Source organism: Penaeus japonicus, unplaced genomic scaffold (assembly GCF_977035675.1).
Source record: "Penaeus japonicus unplaced genomic scaffold, GWHDUDI00000001_assembly GWHDUDI00000023, whole genome shotgun sequence".
Taxonomy (NCBI): Eukaryota; Metazoa; Arthropoda; class Malacostraca; order Decapoda; family Penaeidae; genus Penaeus; species Penaeus japonicus.
Genome location: NW_028234425.1, coordinates 27,813,867 through 27,833,866, shown reverse-complemented (window position 1 = coordinate 27,833,866; position 20,000 = coordinate 27,813,867). Strand labels below are relative to the sequence as shown.

Sequence of the window (20,000 nt, the reverse complement as noted above, 5' to 3'; positions counted from 1 at the left end):
GTCTCAGTGAAAAATAAATGAATATCGAGTTTTATACAAGCTCTAATTTCGCAAAAAACGACGTCTAATTACTAAACAACCCCCGAACTTCCACAGCAAATTCCAGATGATGGCAACACCGCAGAATAAACATTAATGGCCCTGAAAAATCACCCTGAACTCTGTCATTACCAATCCCTGAGGGCTACAGCCACACATACCACAGCCAACCTTTCATTCGTTACTACAACCTTATGTCTATCTTCGACTTTAATCTGGGGATTTTTTTTGTATCTATCTTTTTGGAGTGGGGGGAGGAGGGGAGGGTAGTAGAATACATCAACATTTTTATACGATACGAGAATGACAGGGCGAACATTTTATGATATGGATGCTAGACTTGATAAAAACTTGACACAGAGAGGAAAACTATATAATAATGATCACACTTCTACTACTTGTAACAATGATACTAATAATATCATTAATGATGGTAGTAATTATATTGATTACATTTATGATATTATATTCATATCAATAATAATGATATTATCATTATTATCTGAACAACAACAAAGATAATAATAACAATGGTAATATAAATATTAAAAACAATCCCCTTTGCAATGATCAACAAGATCCTTCTCTCGCAGCCATTTTGCATGTGTTTGCAACGCCCAAAACATAAGTGTCCCGCTGGATAACGCACGCTCTTGCAAGACTTCTTGTTTGTGTTGCACAATGACTATTAATCGAAAGGTTCTGACGAAGAGTCTTAGGGGAAACGCACATCTTTCATCTCCAACTTCAGCAAGCGCTTAGAGGGAGGGGGAGGGGTGAACAGAGACGAGAGAGAGAAAGAGAGAAAGAGAGAAAGAAAGAGAAAGAGAGAGAGAGAAGGGGGGGGGGTAAAGATAGAGATAAGACAGATAAGGAGATAAAGACGAAGACAAAGAGACAGGCAGAGAGAACCAGACAGATAAACAAGGACAGAAGCAGACAGACCAACAAAGACAGTCAGACAGGCAGGCAAAGACAGAGAAAGAGACAGAAACAGACCGAGTGAGCGCGAACGCGTGCAACGCTTTCCGAAAAGTATCGGTTCGAACGAAAGTTAAAATTAGCAAAGACACAAAAAGCCAAACCTTAAACAGCACGGCATCGACCCGTGGCCATAAATCAGCTGACAGGTTGCATTTACGACACAGCGTCCAGTAAGCCACTGCCCTGCCCCTTCCGTTCCTTCTGCAGCTGACTGACTGCGCGCGGAGGCGGTCAGCCACGAAAGCCAACGTGCATTAAAAATGGTCCCAGCTTCTTTCTCCTTTAACCCTTCCTAAAATCCCTGTTTCCCCTCGCTCACAAAGATCACATTTCCCCTTTTCCTCTGCTGTATCCGCGTAGGGAGTCGGGTGTCACCACCACGAATCTGAACACGTGAAATACGCTATTTTCATATGTATTAAACACAACAATCACAGTCTTCAAAGGAAAAAAAAAAAAAAAAAAAAAAAACATGGGAAACAAACCGTTCCATCTACTTTTACACAGGAATAACCCGATGGTGTACAACTCGCAAACTGTACATAAAGTGTTGTTCTACGTAGTACTGAGGGGAAGGGGGGGGGACGAAGGGCATTGGGGGGTACGTAGGCGAAAGGCATAACAAATGAGGGCGTGGCGCCGTAGCTGTTTTCCTTTTTATTATTTTTTTTTTGCGGTGTATCGGTATGATTGAATAGTTGCAAACAATACGCTGATCAATAGGCAAATGCTAACGAACGCGGTCATGTCACACCTACAGGCACGATAAACATGGTTGAGCGACGGGTGTAATGGCGACAGAAATAACTTTATTGCTTGGAAGTTGTGTGGAGGATAGTGCAGTCAGAGAAAGTTTGAAACTCTTTACCTTTTCCTCTTCTATCTCTATCCTCCTCTTTCCCGTTCTCCTTCTTCACCTCCTCCTCCTCATTCACTTCCTCTTCATCCTCGCCCCCCTTTTCCTTTACTTTTTCCTCCACCTCCACTCATACCTCCTCTAACCCTTTCAACCTCATCGTGGGAAAACCTGCCTGGAATTCACAAGACAAATCGAACTATATCATGGCTAACAGAATACTAGAACAAAATGAAGGAGTGAGAGAGGAAAGGAGGGGGAGGGGGAGGGGGGAGAGGGAGAAGGTTGGGAGGGGAGTAGTGGGGAGGGGAGGGGAGTAATGGTTAGGGGAGGGGAGGGGAAGGAAATAGTAGATAGATATATAGATAGATAAATAGAAGATAGATAGATAGATAGATAGATAGATAGAGAGAGATAGAGAAAGACAGCAAGAGGGAGAGACAGAAATATCGAGAGAGGAAGAAAGAAACAATACCACAACTATATTTCAATATAACTTTGCACGAACGTACTCTCCCGCTGCAGGAGAGGAGAGAGAAAAGAAATACTGGAGCTCACATCTCTTGGCCCGCCCATGCCCGACACAGCCGTCATGGAGAATACTAACATTGCTACTCCTCGGCGGCAAAAGAAACAGGTTAACTGGTAAGTGGGATGCAGAGTCGCCATTTCTGACTGGGCCTTTGGCTGTCCTGACCAATCAAGATTACATTGTGAATATATGAAAGAATATATGAAACGCATTTTAAAAATACAATGAACATACAATGGGATATAAAAAAATATAAAACTGGAAGAAGACTGAAAGATAGTATCATACATTATCAAAGAGAGGAGAATAGAAAAAAAAACATTTAAGTAAATGTCTTTTTTCTTTCTTCCCACATCCTTTCCAAAGTATAATAAAAATGAAAATCGGAACAAGAAACTTAATAACCCTCCCTCCTCGACCCTAAGCTAACGTATTCATTCTCTACACGATGCGTAACTCCATGCCCTTTCATCTCCATCATAAAAAAAAAAATAATAATAAAAAGAGAGAAAAAGAGAGAAAGATTACGACTCGCCCGACTACCCAAGCCGGATACACAAAGCTGACATTTGGGGCTCGAATATTGGGGGTTAACAATTCATGGCGGCGGGACCTCGGGCAGAGGAGACGGTACCTGTAACTTACTTCTAACTCTAGGTAAATTAATGAATTATTAAATACACAAATACATCAAGAGGAAGAGGTAAAATTGTAAATAAATAAATATACAGATACAATAACAGGACAAGCAATTACATAAAACAAAGCAAATCAATGAACAAAAATTAAAAAGCAAACGAAGCAAACCGAGGCGAGAGCATAAACAGGGAGGTCAATAGAATCAAAAGTAATTATCATAGCACACCGATTCGAGGCACAAAACAACATAAAAAAAACACAGAACAATCCCCCCCCCCCCGCCAATCATAACAACAAACCACGAAAATATCATCGGATAACACCATTGGCCATAAATACGTTGCCATTAAGCCCGACTAGACACACGGCGGCCATTGAAATAGGTGCTCGCTTTTCTTAGCAATGCCGGATACGGACCAACATGAGGCCCTACTGTCATGCGGTTGCGTCACCGCCACGCATGCCATGCGTGAGGCCACCTTGGGGACGGACCTACATGAGATTCAGGCAATATTACTAGCTCCCCTCTCTTCGCCCGCACGACCGCTCCCGTCAGAATGGGGCACAGGGACAAAAAAGCTCCAAGAAGTAACCCAAAGCTCCAAGCTCTCTTCAGAGCTTCTTACAGACCCTCTTTAGTCTTTGGGTGGAGTGGAGGGGGAGAGGAAATCGAGTAGAAAAGGAGTGAAGGAGGAGAGGAGGGGAGTAGTAACGTTGGCGTGGAGTGAGAGCTGATTTTCAACGTGTTTCATGGGCAGCGACAAAGAGGCTAATTTTAACACAAATGTCAAAATACGAGTAATCTAATCATGCACCGACGGGAAAATGTTGATGTTCCTGAACAACCTTTTCGAGTGATACCGCTCAATAAACCTTCAAATTCTATACTAACAGCCGTGACACTATACCACGCATAAATCCCTCTTACGCTGTCACTATATATCCCATTCCTCCCTTCTGAATATTGCGTACCATTGAATAATACGACGAGCTCTTATCTGTCTGCCACCAAAGCCCATTTTACAGATTGATTTTCAGTATAAAAGACTCTTTCATCCTCCTTCGTACGTAATTGTAGGTCTGTAAATAAACCAGAATCTAGAATGCCGTTCTCCCGGACTGCATCACACAATGGAAATGGAAATTGTTGTTATTACTGTTATTGGTACTACTATTGTTAGCATCACTATCATTAGAAATACACATATTTCCCTCTCGTCTCTATTTCTCGTCCGTCAATGTCTTCCTCTTAATATAAGTTATACACTGGATAGCTTTACCGATCGGTTCCTTCACATATTTTCTACCAAGATGTTAAAGGCTTCCTCCTTGCTTCCATCCCCACGTCAATCACGCATCTATTTTCGGGGAATATGCTCGGAAAGGTCGACACAGCCTCGCTCGAGTCGAGTTTCTCTTCAGCGGCACAAATGATTCGTAAAATATGCACAATTAATTAAGCCAAATAAACAAATCTAGACTTTGGATCTCAGATGCAATGTGAATTTTCATTTCAATGTTTATGAGAGAAGCCTAGTCAGACAGCCAGCCAGACAACCCCCCTCCTCCCTCTCCCCTTCCCCCATAACCCGCTTCGACACACAAAAAAACATTCAATGCCCTCACCGCCACCTCCACACAGCCACCTCTACACCCACATCACGCCCACGAGCTCCGCATCCACCCTATTCTCTCTCTCTCTCTCTCTCTCTCTCTCTCTCTCTCTCTCTCTCTCTCTCTCTCTCTCTCTCTCTCTCTCTCTCTCTCTCTCTCTCTCTCTCTCTCTCTCTCTCTCTCTCTCTCTTTCTCTCTCTCTCTCTCTCTCGCTTTCTTTCTTTCTCTCTCTCTCTCTCTCTCCCTCCCACGACTCAACAGTATCTCTCATCCCCGAACATCGACCCCCTACAATAACCATCATGGAAGCGTAATTCAATCCTTCCCCGCAGCTCCCCCGGGCGTTCCCGCTTCATATTTACAGGGCGCCCACTACGATGTGGATGAAGCGAAGGGAAAAGCCTCCCCTCCCCCCAACTCAATACGTCTCCCTAAATACCCCCCTCTCTGTTCGGCCCCCTTTCCAACTCTCACCCCTCACCCAATCCTCAAATGTCATCTCCCACCCTTCCTTGCAACTCTTCACCCGTCACCCGCACCCTAAATGCCACCCCCCTCTAATCCTACATCCTCCAACCCATACCCACCCACACGGGCCTTCCTCTCCCTCGTCTTTCGCCGCGCCGGGGAAAAAAAGAGAGAGAAAAAAAATTCTTCGTCCGCGAAATACTTACGAGAAGTCGCCTCTTTGGCCCGATCGCTTCTTTTCCGCGCCGATGTTTATGAGATTCGTCATCAAACGGCATCGATGAAAATCTCTCTTTCGTAAGAAGATTTTTACCGCAATCGCCCCCCCCCTTGCCCCACTCCCTACGAGATGAAAGGCAAGATTGCGGCGGCGACCGCAATAGGAAAAAAGGGAAGGCGGGTTGGGAGACCTTATGGCCTTGGCTGATTTCTTTCAGACTGTAATTTTCAAGAAGCGGGTTGTAAAAAAAAAAATCGTAGCTGAGCTGGTTCTGGTGCTTACGAGTTTCTCCTCCTTGTTATTTGCTCATTTATCAATTATGCTTTTTACCGATTACTTTACTGACGAGACTTCATGTTCGCTTTCACTCTGACTCCAATGCTGATCTGGCGTTATTTTTACCCCTAACAGCGTTGCCGTGGCGTTCTTAAAGATGAGATAAACAACGCCGGATTTTCAAAGATTCTAACTGCAAGATATTTCTTTAAGGATAAGATCAATTTGTAAATGCAACAGTGTTACCCCTTTTTAAAAAATTAATGTGAAATGGTGGAAGGTGAGACACGAGGCAAGGCGAAGTAAGGTGAAGGAACATCATGATAAGTGAGCGTGAAAAAAAACGACATGGAATGAAGCTACGACGTGTGAAGCGAAACGACACAAGAGGCCTGATAAGGATGATGCAAGGATATGAGGGTGAAACAAGGAGCCAGGGCCAAGAGGCGCACTAGAGTGGGGATTGTACACGACAGGAAATATGAGGGTGAGAAGGGTGTTAGAGTGGGAAGCGTGAAAGGATGAAGGGTGTGAGGTGTGAGAGTGGTAAGTGTAAAATAATAAAAAAGAGTGACTTTGGGAAGTGAGTGAGGATGCTAAGGATGTGAGCCCAGGCAGTGTGAAAAGGTGCAAAAAAAATCAAGCTTGGAAATAAATGAAAGGGCTAAGGATGTAAGGAGGGGTAGTATGCAAGTGTGACAGAAATGAGCGAATGAGGGAAGTGTATGAGGAACATGGAGCGAGAGACACAACACGAGTGCGGCCAGAATCCAACGGCAGCTCGCAGGTCCGGATGGGGCGCTCGGTTTCCGCCCCAACACATGCAACTGGCAGTAACAAAATCAATACTACAATTATGATCGCATATCCATCTGCGTTATAGAATGTTATTATTTTTACAAACAGATCGCAACATTTTTTTTCAGAAGGGAGGGGGGAGGAGACGAAGGAGAAGGAGGATGAGGAGGAGGAAAGAGTGGTGTTCCAAGAGGCGGAGTAGGTCGAAGAGAAGGCGACTGAGGAATTGGGGGTGGGGAGGGGGAGGAGAAGGAGGAGAAGGAGGAGAAGAAGGAGAAGGAGGAGGAGGAGGAGGAAGAGGAGGAGAGAGGGGAAGAGGAAAGACAGGAAGAGGAGGGAGAGGGAGAGGGAGAGGGAGAGAGAGAGAGAGAGAGAGAGAGAGAGAGAGAGAGAGAGAGAGAGAGAGAGAGAGAGAGAGAGAGAGAGAGAGAGAGAGAGAGAGAGGAGGGATGAAGGGAGAGGAAGGGAGAGGGAGAGGGACAGAGAGAGAGAGAGAGAGAGAGAGAGAGAGAGAGAGAGAGAGAGAGAGAGAGAGAGAGAGAGAGAGAGAGAGATAGAATCATTAATACTACTTTAGAAAGGGTTACATATGTATTTGCTACAGACCAAACCGTTTAGATATCAAATTTGCTCCCAAGTCCGAAATTTGCATATAACACGGGCCGACAAGCTAGAGATAAATAGATATTTTGACATTCTGCTCAGCGCCAGACGAGACAAACACACTATTACGTCACGCACAAAGTTATACGACGTCACGAGACAGCCCTCCCCACCTTTATGTATAAAATCTATAAACAGCTTACTGACCTTGCATACACCCACCCATTATGGCCAAGCGGATGATTCAGCCCGGCACTCAAGACTCGCCCACTGAGCCCGCCCATGCCTCATCCTTCATACCCGCCTGCAAGCCTCCGGGAAGTAGCATCTTCGCCCGAAAGAGGGGCTTCGACGAAGGGAAAGTGATTCTCGTGTGATGATTCTTTACTTCGAAGACAACATTAAGAAACGAATGGATAAAGAGAAGGTGAAGGGATGGGAAAGGAAAGTGGAAGAGGGGAAACGAGAATGCAGAGGAGGAGGAGGAGGAGGAATAATAGGAGAACAAAAGTTAGGGAATCCAGATGAGGAAAAGCGAGAGAAAGGAGAGGAAGAGGAGGGGCGAGGAGGAAAAGCGAGAGGAGGGGGGGGAGGAGAGCAAGGAAGAGGCTGAAGGTAAAGAGGAGCTCGAAAAAAACGAATCGGAACGAAAAAATAACTTCAAGACATCTCCCAATTACGGCAATTACTTTCACGCCAAAGCCTCTGGCCGTAAAGCTTTCATCGCCGACGTATCTCCTTCTTGCAATGTATCAACATCGCATGGAAGAGCGCGCCTATAAGGAAGCGGATCAGCCTTTTTAACCCTCGTGAGCACACCAATGCAGGCGCTCCATCCTCCACTGAAAAAAAAAGACTTCAAATCACACCTGACTGAGCTCGTCGCACAGAGGTAGACACTCAACAGAGTAAATTCAAGATGTTTCAATACTGGGTATGCGATTTCCCCTTTTTTGGCGCTATTAGCAGCTCTATCCGCACTCCCAGCAGCCACTGCACCGGTTGAGGCGACATCCCATATCGCACCATCCTCGGCATCACGAGACAGGGGACGTGCAGTCGTGCAGGACGCGGCGACGAAGACCCAGCAAGAGATCATCAAGTGACGCTCCCCTCCTCCCCCTTCCCCGCTCACTTGTGCCAAGTCCAAAGTTTATCGTGTTGACTTAACCTTCCTTGAGCCTCTGTTTCAACAAACCTACAGGTGAAGCTGTCCTGCGCCAACGGGCAGCATTCCAGGTCAGAAGAAACGGAGCATAAAGTGGTGGTGATATAGTGCCCCGACTTAAAAAGTTTAATGCTACAGTGATTGCTAAAATGAGAAGGCTAAAATCACGTACTCGCAACAAACAGAGTGTGGGAGAAAGAAAAAGTAAATGCATATATATATATATATATATATATATATATATATATATATATATATATCCTTTGCCATCGATTTTAATACCAATGCGATGATAACAGCTATTCATACTAATTACACTGCATAGTCAAATCACATTATATAATTCAAACCCAAGAAATAAAGAATAAAAAAGTAACGGGAATAATGAATAGATCGCATTCCATGAATAGTCACACAATAAATAAAAAATGCACGAACCCTCAAGGCATAAAAATGGAGTTGTTGCAGAAGCAATTGCAATCGTTGCGTAACACAATGCTTGCATGTTTGGAAAGCCAAGGGAGTGGGAGAGAAAAAAAACGGTAATATACGACTCGTGTAATAAGAAAGTACAACAATTCTTTCTTGGTATTCACGACGTCTCTTTGGAACCTTCGTCTAGTTACCGGACGGTCGGTCGGTTAGTTCCTGCTGCCAAATGACTTCAGAGAAGGCGGGGCACTGGTGATGCCTGATACTGTATTTGCATGGCGATGTACAACGGTAAGCGCGGGCGGCTATCGTCGTTATCTTTTGGCGTAAATGCAATATGGTGTGAATTCACCGCGGGGGAAATGGAAAGAAAATGAAGCTGAAGAAGGTAGAGAAACCAAAACAAAAACAAAATCTCTCAAGATGATGGAAATTCTAAAATTAGGACGGTATAGAAAATAAACAAACAGAAGTAGTCCAATTACAACGAACTTCTTTTGTAAATAATGCTTTTTGTGCACCCCCTAAAAGAAAAATAGATAGAAAGAAAGAAAGAAACAAACTTGCCTCGCCAGCAGCAACACCAGACTCCTTGCGAATCCCCGTTGTTCACCCCCCCCCTCATTCTGTCCTCCCCCCTCCCACCCCCCTTCCTCTCACCCTGGCACTCCGTCCGTCTTCCTGTCCGTTAGCCTTGTCTGCCTCCGAGCCTCCTGTGTCATGTCCGTCCTGAAGAGCTGCACATGCTCGCGGTAAAGGATGTCGGCGGTGGTGGTAGGGGTGGTAGGGGTGGTAGGGGTGGTAGGGGTGGGGGTGGGGGTGGAGGTGGAGGTGGAGGTAGAAGTGGTGGTGGAAGTGGAGGTGGGGATAGGGGGTGTGTGGATGGGGGTGGAGGTTGAGGTGGTGGTGGAGGAGGAGAAGGAGATGGAGGAGGAGGAGGTGGAGGAGGAGGAGGTGGTGGAGGAGGCAGAGGAGGAGGAAGCAGAGGAGGAGGAGGAGGAGGAGGAGGAGGAGGTCGGAGGTAGAGGTTGAGGTGGTGCAGGATGGGTCTGTTCCTGGCTCCGCGCCTTTTTAGAAGCTCGAGATGAAAGAAACGAAAGCAAGAAGGGTGCGCCACAAATAAAAAGAAAAATAAAGAAAAGAAAAAGGTTCCTTTCACCTTTACCCAGGTTGTGGTTCTTGGAAAATTATCTATTCGTTTCATTTGTTATTTCCAGTCCCTTATTCTTCAGCATGTGCGAGATGTTTGCGTTTTTTTGTCTTCTTCAACTTTTATTCCCTTTCCGTTTTCTCACCATACTTTCTCATTCTCTTCCTCCTTTCCTCTCCTTTCCCTCCCTGTCATCAACCTCAATCGTCTCTTCAACTTACTCAACCTCTTGAACCAAAACCACCAACACCTACTCCTTTTTCACCATCAACCTTTTTGCTCTTCTTACTTCTCCTTTTTCTTCTCCGTCTCCTCCTTCCTCTTCCTCATCCTTCTTTATCCTCATCCCCCTTATCCCACAAGCAAAGAATTAAGCAAAGCCCCAATCATTCAACATACACTCGCGTTCCATCAACAGAAAAAAGAAATTCCATTCGGAGGGGAAAGCACAGGGTGAAGTAATCCCTTCTAGTTGTTTAAGGAAAAGGGTAAGGGAGAGGGAGAGGGAGAGAGACCAAGAGAGAAAGAGCGAAAGTAAAAGAGAGAGAGAGAGAGAGAGAGAGAGAGAGAGAGAGAGAGAGAGAGAGAGAGAGAGAGAGAGAGATTTGATTTTAATATGTTTATTCATACTATATACATCGTATACACATGAATAGGCATAGGAACTATGCCTAAATGATTTGTACAGTTCATATTAGGAGAGAGAGAGAGAGAGAGAGAGAGAGAGAGAGAGAGAGAGAGAGAGAGAGAGAGAGAGAGAGAGAGAGAGAGAGAGAGAGAGAGAGAGAGAGAGAGAGAAAAGAATAAGAAGAGAGAGAGAGAGAGAGAGAGAGAGAGAGAGAGAGAGAGAGAGAGAGAGAGAGAGAGAGAGAGAGAGAGAGAGAGAGAGAGAGAGGGGAAGGGAGGGAGGGAGAAGGGGGGGAAAGAGAGAGAACTTTGTCTGTGTACAAATAAACAACAACGGGCGATGAACTTTCACTCCCTGCAGGGCTGTCTACCTCTCCTTCACTCGTATTAACAGCTTCTAAATAAGGTTTCCGCTCTACACTTGAAGAAGGGGCGTATGCTGTTAAGCTGTTGAATACTAAGGTTCTCCAACATAAACATGCGTTAATTGCACCTGACAGCGTAAGGCTGACCCATACACGAAATTCAACTGCTGAATAAAAAAATGATGATAGGAAACCGTCAGTGATCAAGTTTCTGACTGCTAGATATCCAGTAAAGAGCCTTTCAGTCTTGCTACAGATAACGCGCAACAGCGAGAGTCCTACGCAACGCAACTCATTATTTCCTTTGTTAGCGCTTCGCTGAATAGACTCGTTGCTAGCAAAAATTAGCAGTGGGTAAAAGATTATTAGACTTCTACATTCTCTGGATCCATATCTATCTATTTCTTTCCATATCTATCAATCTCTATCTATATCCATATATATATACAATATATATATGTATACATATATATGTATATATATACATATATATATGTGTATAAATATACATATATATATATATATTATATATATATATATATATATATTATATAATATATATATATATATATATATATATATATATATATATATTATATAATATATATATAAATATATAAGGTTATACATATAAATAAATGTATATATATATATATATATATATATAAATATATATATAATATATATATAATATATATATATATAATATATATTATATATATATATAATATATATATAATATAATATAATATATATAATATTATATATAATATATATATATATATATATATATTATATAATATAATATAAATATATATATATAAATATATATGGTTATACATATATATATATATATATATATATATATATATATATATATATATATATTTGACTCACACTCACTCACTCATTTACTCACTTTCTCATGGTCCATATTTTTCCTCCCCCCCCTCCCCCTCCCCCTCAAAGCTTTCGCTGGATCGCCTCTCGGTACCCCGTTGTGATGTCGATACCTCTGGGCAAGGTTGAAGATTACAAAAACGAAGTACATGTCATGAAACTCGACGCCAAGAGGGGAGGGGGGGGGGGAAGAAAGCAGAAGATGAGGGGGGGGGGGGCAGAAAGCAGAAGATGAGGGGGGGGGGGGGAAAAGGCGGGGGGAAGAAAAGATTGGAGGTTTACATGCCCCCGCTCGCCCTCCCCATCCCCACCTTCAGACACCAACGCCTTGTGAGTTACGAGTATTGCCTTCTAGCGTCTGGGTTTACTTACTCAAAATCCATACGGCTTTATTAGACCTCGCCCGTTCTCACCACTCTATAACTTCTCATGGCAAAACCTGACGGCCGTGAAGTGCCGCAGAGGTTCTTCGGTTTCAGACCCGAAACATTGCCGGTAGTCTTATGTAATTATCAGCAAGCCATTAATTATGATCAGATTATATCCTTCAATATATAAGTATCTACAAGTATACCTACATACACTCATATGTCATCGTTTGTGTGTGTGTGTGATTAAAGTGAATGAGTGTCTGCGTATCCGCATGCGTGCGCTTATGTTTATATTTCATTTGAGCGAGCGCGTTTGAGAATACGTCCATGCTCAAAGGTAAATAAAAAACACCTATGTCAGTTTCATCAAACACAACGATTAATTTCTCCGGGTATCCCACCCGTGATTCTACCTGCCAAGGTCTTCTAGATAATTCTGGCTCGTCTAGATCCTACTCGCTGACTGACTCACAAAATCCTTCCGCTTGTCTAGTCGCTTTCAACCAACTCATCAGTCGCAGTGATTCGCTCTCTGAGTTATAATACTCGGTCATGTGATCACACTCCAACAGCCTGTTATTGTTAAAAACAGCCCCGCCCCCTCGGCCTCGATTATGAAAATTGGCTTTTTTTCATTGTATAAATTAACTAAATTATAAAGAAAAATATAAGCAGGTAAAAGAGAATATTCCGCCAGCCTTCATAATGGGTCATTGTGTAGCGACAAAGCCAGCATCCAAGGACATTATGCACGGCTCACTCGCGGGGGAAGTACAAACTCCTTCCTTAAGACTTCCCCCGCCCCATTGTGACGCCCCGGATACGTACTTGGCAGCTGCAGGGAGGCGAGGGCTACGGGCATGGCCAGCTCCGAAATCACAGAGGAATATGTATCTCTCTTGGATATACTTTGTATCCTTAGCAACAGAATACCGTATTTTATATTATATCCTATATGTTTACACCTTGTTTCCCCGTCTCCCTCTTTCTTACACCCAGAGCTCTTGCCTTCCAGGGCTGTGGCGTCATTGGGAAGGCGGAGACCATCATTTCGAGATCACTTCCATCTCTCACAGTCAAGTTACGTTACTACGGCTCTTCCCTTCACCCAAATCCTACACACCTGCGCGCACACCTAATCCTCCACACTGAATATCCGACAGGAGGGCGATCCTTTTCTTCACGCACGAACATCTACGCAAACACTTTACCTACCGCCATGATAAAAAACAACAACAACAAGTGCCGTGTCCCTCATGCGTAGAAAACGTTTCCTCATTACACAAGGAACATTGAATCAACTGCTCCGAGTATTGATTTCGAGGCTACGGTCACGGGCTACTACCTGGCCCGCTTTTTCACATGTTAAAAAAAGGATCCGGACACGGATGCCATGAGATCCGCCTCATAGAAAAGAAAAAAAAAGAGAGAAAAGCAGTTTCTTTGCACTTGTGACATGAGAAGCGAGACGATACCACGTCCTTGTGTGTTATACTTGCTGTGTTAAAGCTGGGTCTCCCGCCGGAAGGAAGGAAGGAAGGAAGGGGTGGAGCGGCCGCCCCTCCGGACGTGTTAATGCGAGGGGTGACTGTCCAGCACCACGGTCACTACCATGCCATTATCACTTGGGAGTCACACTTCGGCGTCGGCTACAGAAGCGCTCACACTTCACCGATTTCCCACTGACACAAGGATTCTGCAAGTAGTAAGTAGTTCGAAGGGCTGGCCCTTTCCCGGCCAGTCCTCCACCTCACAACTGTCGATGAGGTATTAAGAAAATCGACCCATTGCTAATGATCGATCATTTGTCAAACAATGAAAATTGTTTCTATAATCATAAGCCACACTCACCTATGGAACACTGGCAAACAAACAGATCACACCAAGCACATCACTTCTGTGCGGATATTTTTTTCCTCATTCGATTTTTTCTAACTGATTTTCTTTGTAAACACTGGGTCGCGGGTCTGGTAGAGTGGACCCCTGTACAGAGCCTCCTGCACGTGCAGCAGAGATCACAGAGCCAGGGCCACTGAGGGGGCGGCGGCACTCTGGCACATTTTCAGCAAGCAGGAGCTGAAGGATGGGGAGAAGGGACGCCCGCTCTCATGAGCCTCTTGCTCCCTCGCCCTCAGATGCGGGGACGAGCGAAGGATAAGCCCACACAATACTCCACGCCCACAATGGCGTTTAGGTCGGTGTCCAGCCCGGCCCATCAGCCACTGACCGCCCACATCATGTACAGGTAGTCTGCCTTCGCCACCTGCGTTACTTGCAATCAAAGGAACCTCATGCACGACCGACTCTCGCCCGAAGCGATCCGTCGTTCCTGCCGGTCCTCCGACAGGCTTCGTGAGGGCGCGACAGAGGATGTGGACGGGCGGGTAGAATGGGCGTGCGGGCGTACAGGAGCGCGACGGATTGTAGAGCGGAACTCCTCGGCAGGGCACGACAGCAACACTGGGAGACGACGGTCACGGGGGCGCCTCGCTCACCCGTTGGGCGGAGCTTACGGCTGGCCCCGCCTATCCTCGGGAATCAACACTGTACGATAACTTATCAATTATTGGTGTGTTTTTCGACAATAAAACAAACTCATTTTTGTTATCACTCAGCTTTTTGTCTTTAACGTCAGAGTGGCGTTGCACATGCAACCGACGGTTGCAAGAGCCAGTGGTGGTGGCCTGTCTGAAGGGAACTTCCCGCTGCCCGTACGACCCTCGAGTCACAGAGCACACGGATCTTTGACCACCTCTTTGCAAAGCATAAGCAATGTCGCGCAAAGACGATGATCGCCTTGCAGAGATACCCAAGTGGGAAGCCAGGCTGGTCTTGAGTGCAAGCGAGCCGCGGAGGGCGTGGAGGGCGTGGCGGTGGCTGTGGTGGGCGTGGTTGTGTGGAGTGCGGGCGGCGAAGAAGAGTTGTCGGCAGTGTGTGGCCAGAGAGCCTCATCAACCAACGTGGGGCGGCGGGCTGCGCCAGGACTACAGCGACTGACTGACTGGGTGACGCTGTGACGCCACACACACAGCCAGTGCTGACGCTGTCGCTCGCACGCTCGTCTCCGCCGCCTCGCTCCCGCTGCCGCCAGGGGCCTCTCGATCCCGTCACGCCTCCTCCGGCACCGTCACTCATCACGTGGGCGCACCTATTGCCAAACAGCACGCGTCTGTGTCTCGCACACGACGATGCCCCAGACTGCATCTACCCGCCATCTCCTTTGTCATGATAAAATCCACCAACCTTCGAAAGTCTTATCATCGCCTTGGGCCCATCCTCGCCATCGTTAAAGAGAATTTAGTACTGCTCTGGGGTAAGTGACAGCTCACCTGTGGCACCGGATGATTCACGACGCAACCCCAGCCTCCCCGCCCGTGCCTTTCTGACATCTCTCTAGCAATGTGTGGCACTTGAAACTCAGGCTCGAGTCGTGAGGGAGGGACTCCTCGAGTTGTCTTAAGGGCTGCCATTCCGATTCTCTCCTCACACCTTGAGAATAGCCTTTACATTTTGCGAATACTATAGTGCAAAGGTGGCTCTCAGCACGGCTCCTACAATTGAATCTTGGAAGCAGATTGGTTCCATGTGAAGTCTTCAAACGATTGCATTGCCTATGTTTCATACTACTAAACTTGCAGCACCAGTTAGTATGGCCAGGTTCACCCGGAAATAAATCGCGTTGAAAATATATATTTAATACACTGAAAATCGTTCAGGTACTGATCTTGCAACTAAAATAAAATCCAAAGAAAACAAGTTTATATAAGGCGAAGCAATTTGGATCCGGCTTCGATCCACAAACTCGTAAACAGGACCAGCGGCTGTACCATTGATTAGCGCTCGTAAATGTACAAATAAACAACCTAATGGTCGCATTAGGCATGGCATACAAATGGTTTATAGGGTTCCGACTACAGCCGTTTTTTTCATGGTCGTACCTGCCCAGCGAGAAAAGTTTACCTGAGATTTAGGACGAGTTTGATGCCCGTCTCCTTGCCTCACGACTAAAAAGCAAGCCAAGATCCATCTGAAACAAACTGAAGACTCGGTGCAATGCAACTGTAGTTTGTCAATCACGTAGATTCTAGCTGAGCAACATGAAGTGTGTCCCACGTGGTAATTGGGCAGAAAAGCGTCAGGAAACGCAGAGGATCAATAACAATAACAGGCTTGTTCCTCGGAAGCAACAAGTCTCACCCTCAGAGCAGACCGCCGACACCGCCGAAGTTAAATTCGCATGACGAGCCAGCCGACGACGCCAGCCGCTTTCTCCTCGGCTATAGGCTCCTAACACGTGGACAGCGAAACTACCGCTCCTGTCCTCCGGGCGTCGGGGACTGTTTGAGGAGAGTCACGAGTACCCGCGACGATTTCTATCTGGTGCACATCCAAACGGTGAAAAACTCATGGAAAAGGTAGTAAATATAATACGAATCTAACAATCAAAAGAAAAAAAAATGTGTTAGTAAGGAATCAGCCAACCACATAAACATAACAAACAATAAATAATCAAACGGCCAGGAAGGCAACATATGTGTGCGCGTAAACAGCAGTGGATAAGAGGGGAAGGGGAACACAACAAGAAAGAGATTGCACCGTGATCTCATTGCGTAAGAAGCACCACACAAGCTTCTGCGGAAGAACAAGATAACCACCAAAGCACCACCTCAACCTTTCCACCACACGTAGGTAAGTACACGATACATGATTTTGCTTTCAGTCCACAATATGAAAATTTCCATGGTTCCGCTTATCATAATTCCAAATCATCATGTCCGGACCTGTGATTTCGTGCATTTTTATGGGAATTTTACCAACGCAAATATATATACTTTATCGGGAAACTCGACCTAATGTTCCCGCCCATCCACGGCCTTGACGGGGGCTATCTTTCAGACTATCCTATGTGCTTCATTTCACCATTCTGTGTGTGTGTGTGTGTGTGTGTGTGTGTGTGTGTGTGTGTGTGTGTGTGTGAGAGAGAGAGAGAGAGAGAGAGAGAGAGAGAGAGAGAGAGAGAGAGAGAGAGAGGAGAGAGAGAGAGAGAGAGAGAGAGAGAGAGAGAGAGAGAGAGATGAGAGAGAGAGAGAGAGAGAGAGAGAGAGAGAGAGAGAGAGAGAGAGAGAGAGAGAGAGAGAGAGAGAGAGAGAGAGAGAGAGAGAGAGAGAGAGAGAGAGAGAGAGAGAGAGAGAGAGAGAGAGAGAGAGAAGAGAAGAGAGAGAGAGAGAGAGAGAGAGAGAGAGAGAGAGAGAGAGAGAGAGAGAGAGAGAGAGAGAGAGAGAGAGAGAGAGAGAGAGAGAGAGAGAGAAAGAGAAAGGGAGAGAGAAAGAGAAAGAGAAAGGGAGAGAGAAAGAGAAAGAGAAAGGGAGAGAGAAAGAGAAAGAAAAAGCAGGAAAGAGAAAGAAAAAGGGAAAAAGAGAGGTATAGAAAGGGAGAAAGAAAGAAAGAGAAAGGAGAAAGAGAGAAAGGACTTCCTCTGATAAATCCATACAGCCTGCATGTACTTCTCGTTCTGTTTTCTTACCGTGATCTTATGAGTTTATTTGCTTCGTTTTGTTTCTTCCCCCTCACCGAAAACTTGATCACTTGGGGCAGAGCCTCTCAGTCGATACCAACAAACTCATTTCCTTTCTATTCCTGTCCCTTACTCCCTCTTCTTCTTCCTTCCTTCCCCTCTCCTCCTCCCTCTTCCTCCCTTCCTCTCCCCCCCTTCTTCTTCCTCCCTTCCCCTTTCTTTCGCCCTCCACTCGTTCTCCCCTTTGCCTACTCGCCACCCTTCCCGGCCATCCACACTTACTGCTCGGTCTTGTTCTGAAGTTGTAGCTCTCGAGGTGCACGTTCGTCCTCGTGTATTCTCCTATAATTACATGACTTTCCCTCTTTTTTTTCTCTTTTCTTTTTTTTTACTTTAGGGGGAAAGGGGAAGGGAGGATTAAAATGGCGGTGATACATTAAGCGACTGTGTGTTTAGCTCCTTCTTGTCTCCTCGCAGGACAATCAATTTTCTCCCAAGACGTGCTATTCCGACTGAAGAATAGGACAGAAAGACTTGTAATCTAATTCCATTTTTCAGCCTGCTCCCCCACAGTCCCTGGGATCACCCTCTCCCCCTTCCGCCCCGCGTTTGCCTGCCTGCCTGCCTGTTTGCTTGCCTCTCTCTCTTTCCCTCGTTCTCTCTCTCTCCCCCTCCCTCCCTCCCTCCCTCCCTCCCTCTCTCTCTCTCTCTCTCTCTCTCTCTCTCTCTCTCTCTCTCTCTCTCTCTCTCTCTCTCTCTCTCTCTCTCTCTCTCTCTCTCTCACTTTCATTTAGTACACTCTTATTTCTTATTATACTTACACTCACTCTCACCCTCACTCTTCCTCTTCCTCCCTCTATACTTCATCCCCTCCGACCCAACTCCTCAACAACTCTTTATCTCTATTCGGTCGACTACCCCCCCCCCCTTCCCCTCCCCTTCTTTTACCCCGCGCAGCACTAATATCACGTCTTTGCCTGTGTCCTCCACCGCCCACCCGCATGGTAAGGTGTCACTCACTCACTCCACCGTCAACCACTGCCCCCACTCCCCCCTTCTCCTCCCCTGCCCTCCCCTCCCACACTCACACACATACCTGATATGCATGTGTCACGCCACCTTCACGCGGCGTTCCCGTGGTAAATCCTGTACACCTGTTGGCTTAGATAAATCGCGACTTGCAGGAAGAAAACAAATCCAACGGAGGCTTTCAGTGCGACGGGGGAATAAATATCTGCAGAATATATCGCCTCTCTGCCGCCGCTTCCTTCTCCTCCTTCTCCTTCTCTTCCTCCTCCTCTTGCTTCTGCTCTATCTCCTCCTCCTTCTCTTTCTCCTCTTCTCCTCCTCCTTCTCTTTCTCCTCTTCTCCTCCTCCTCCCATTTCCCTCCTCCTCCTCCTTCTGCTTCTGCTTCTTTTTCTCCTTCTCCTTCTCCTTTTCCTTCTCTTTCTTCTTCTCCTCGTCCTCCTCTTCGGCACGCACACTACGACCCTGTTCTATTGTCTATAATAACGTTGCAGAAAGTAGTTTTGCTCTCTCATTTTATAATGTTAAATATATAGCCTCGCAAATACTTAACTTTCACCCTGATATATCGCTTAAAGTCACACACACACACATACACATGCAAACATTTTGTGCTCGCGCTTCTTTGTCTGTCTGTTTGTCTACCTCTCTCGCTTCCTCTTCCTTTATCTCTTCCTCTTTCTCGTTTTCTTTCTCCCTCTCCCTGTACCCACTTTACATCCGTATCCACATTGACACACATCCTTTATGCGTGCCATATGCAAGCCTGTAGATAATATCTATGCAAATAACCGGAAACACAGAGTAATCCATGTAAACAAACAAGAATTCACAAAAAATACAGATACCCGCGCTGCCACTAAGCTGTACACAATTTAATTTGTAAAATCGCTTTATGTTCGAATATACTTTTGTATTGAACAATTTCTAAAAAATACATATTTTTCGAGCACGTCCCGCCAACGCAACATACATTCTAAACCAAAACCTATCATCACCACTGCCCTCCCCTTCCCCTTCCCCTTCTCCTACCCATTTTCCTCCCCCTTCCCCATCTCTACCACCTTGTCGGGTCCCCATACCTCCATTTTTTTCGTTCCCTGCCATATCTTCGGCTCCTTTCGTGCTCAAGAGACCCTCACCTTTGGTCGCGCTTCTTCTTTCTCATTTGCCTTTCCCTTTCCCGCCTTTTCATTTCCTTCCCTGCGCTCCCCTTCCCACTCCCTCTCCCCCTACCCCGTTGGCAATAACACCGCCGGCATATTCCTCAACACTTCCAAATAAACAGCATTCTCGTCTTTATGCCTGGCCTTCAGTCCTGCGCAACTAAGGGCTTTCCTCCACCTTCGCTCTTTCTAATCACTATCTCTGCTGGTCCCCCCCCACTTCTTCATTCAGTCAGCTCAGTTCCTTTTC

The 20,000-nt window shown here is 45.8% G+C and overlaps 1 protein-coding gene across 24 annotated transcripts in view; it reads right to left on the bottom strand.

Annotated features, from left to right (window-relative positions):
- Lar (tyrosine-protein phosphatase Lar) overlaps positions 1 to 20,000 on the bottom strand; it is a 938,228-nt gene that overhangs the window by 505,741 nt on the left and 412,487 nt on the right. For 2 of the 24 annotated variants that reach the window (XM_086550314.1, XM_086550320.1), the window contains exon 1: positions 13,894 to 14,496. The exons of the other annotated variants lie outside the window; for them this stretch is intronic. The gene's annotated coding sequence lies outside the window, so the exon portion shown is untranslated. Of the gene's footprint in view, positions 1 to 13,893; positions 14,497 to 20,000 lie in introns of those variants that run through there. 24 annotated transcript variants of the gene reach the window in all.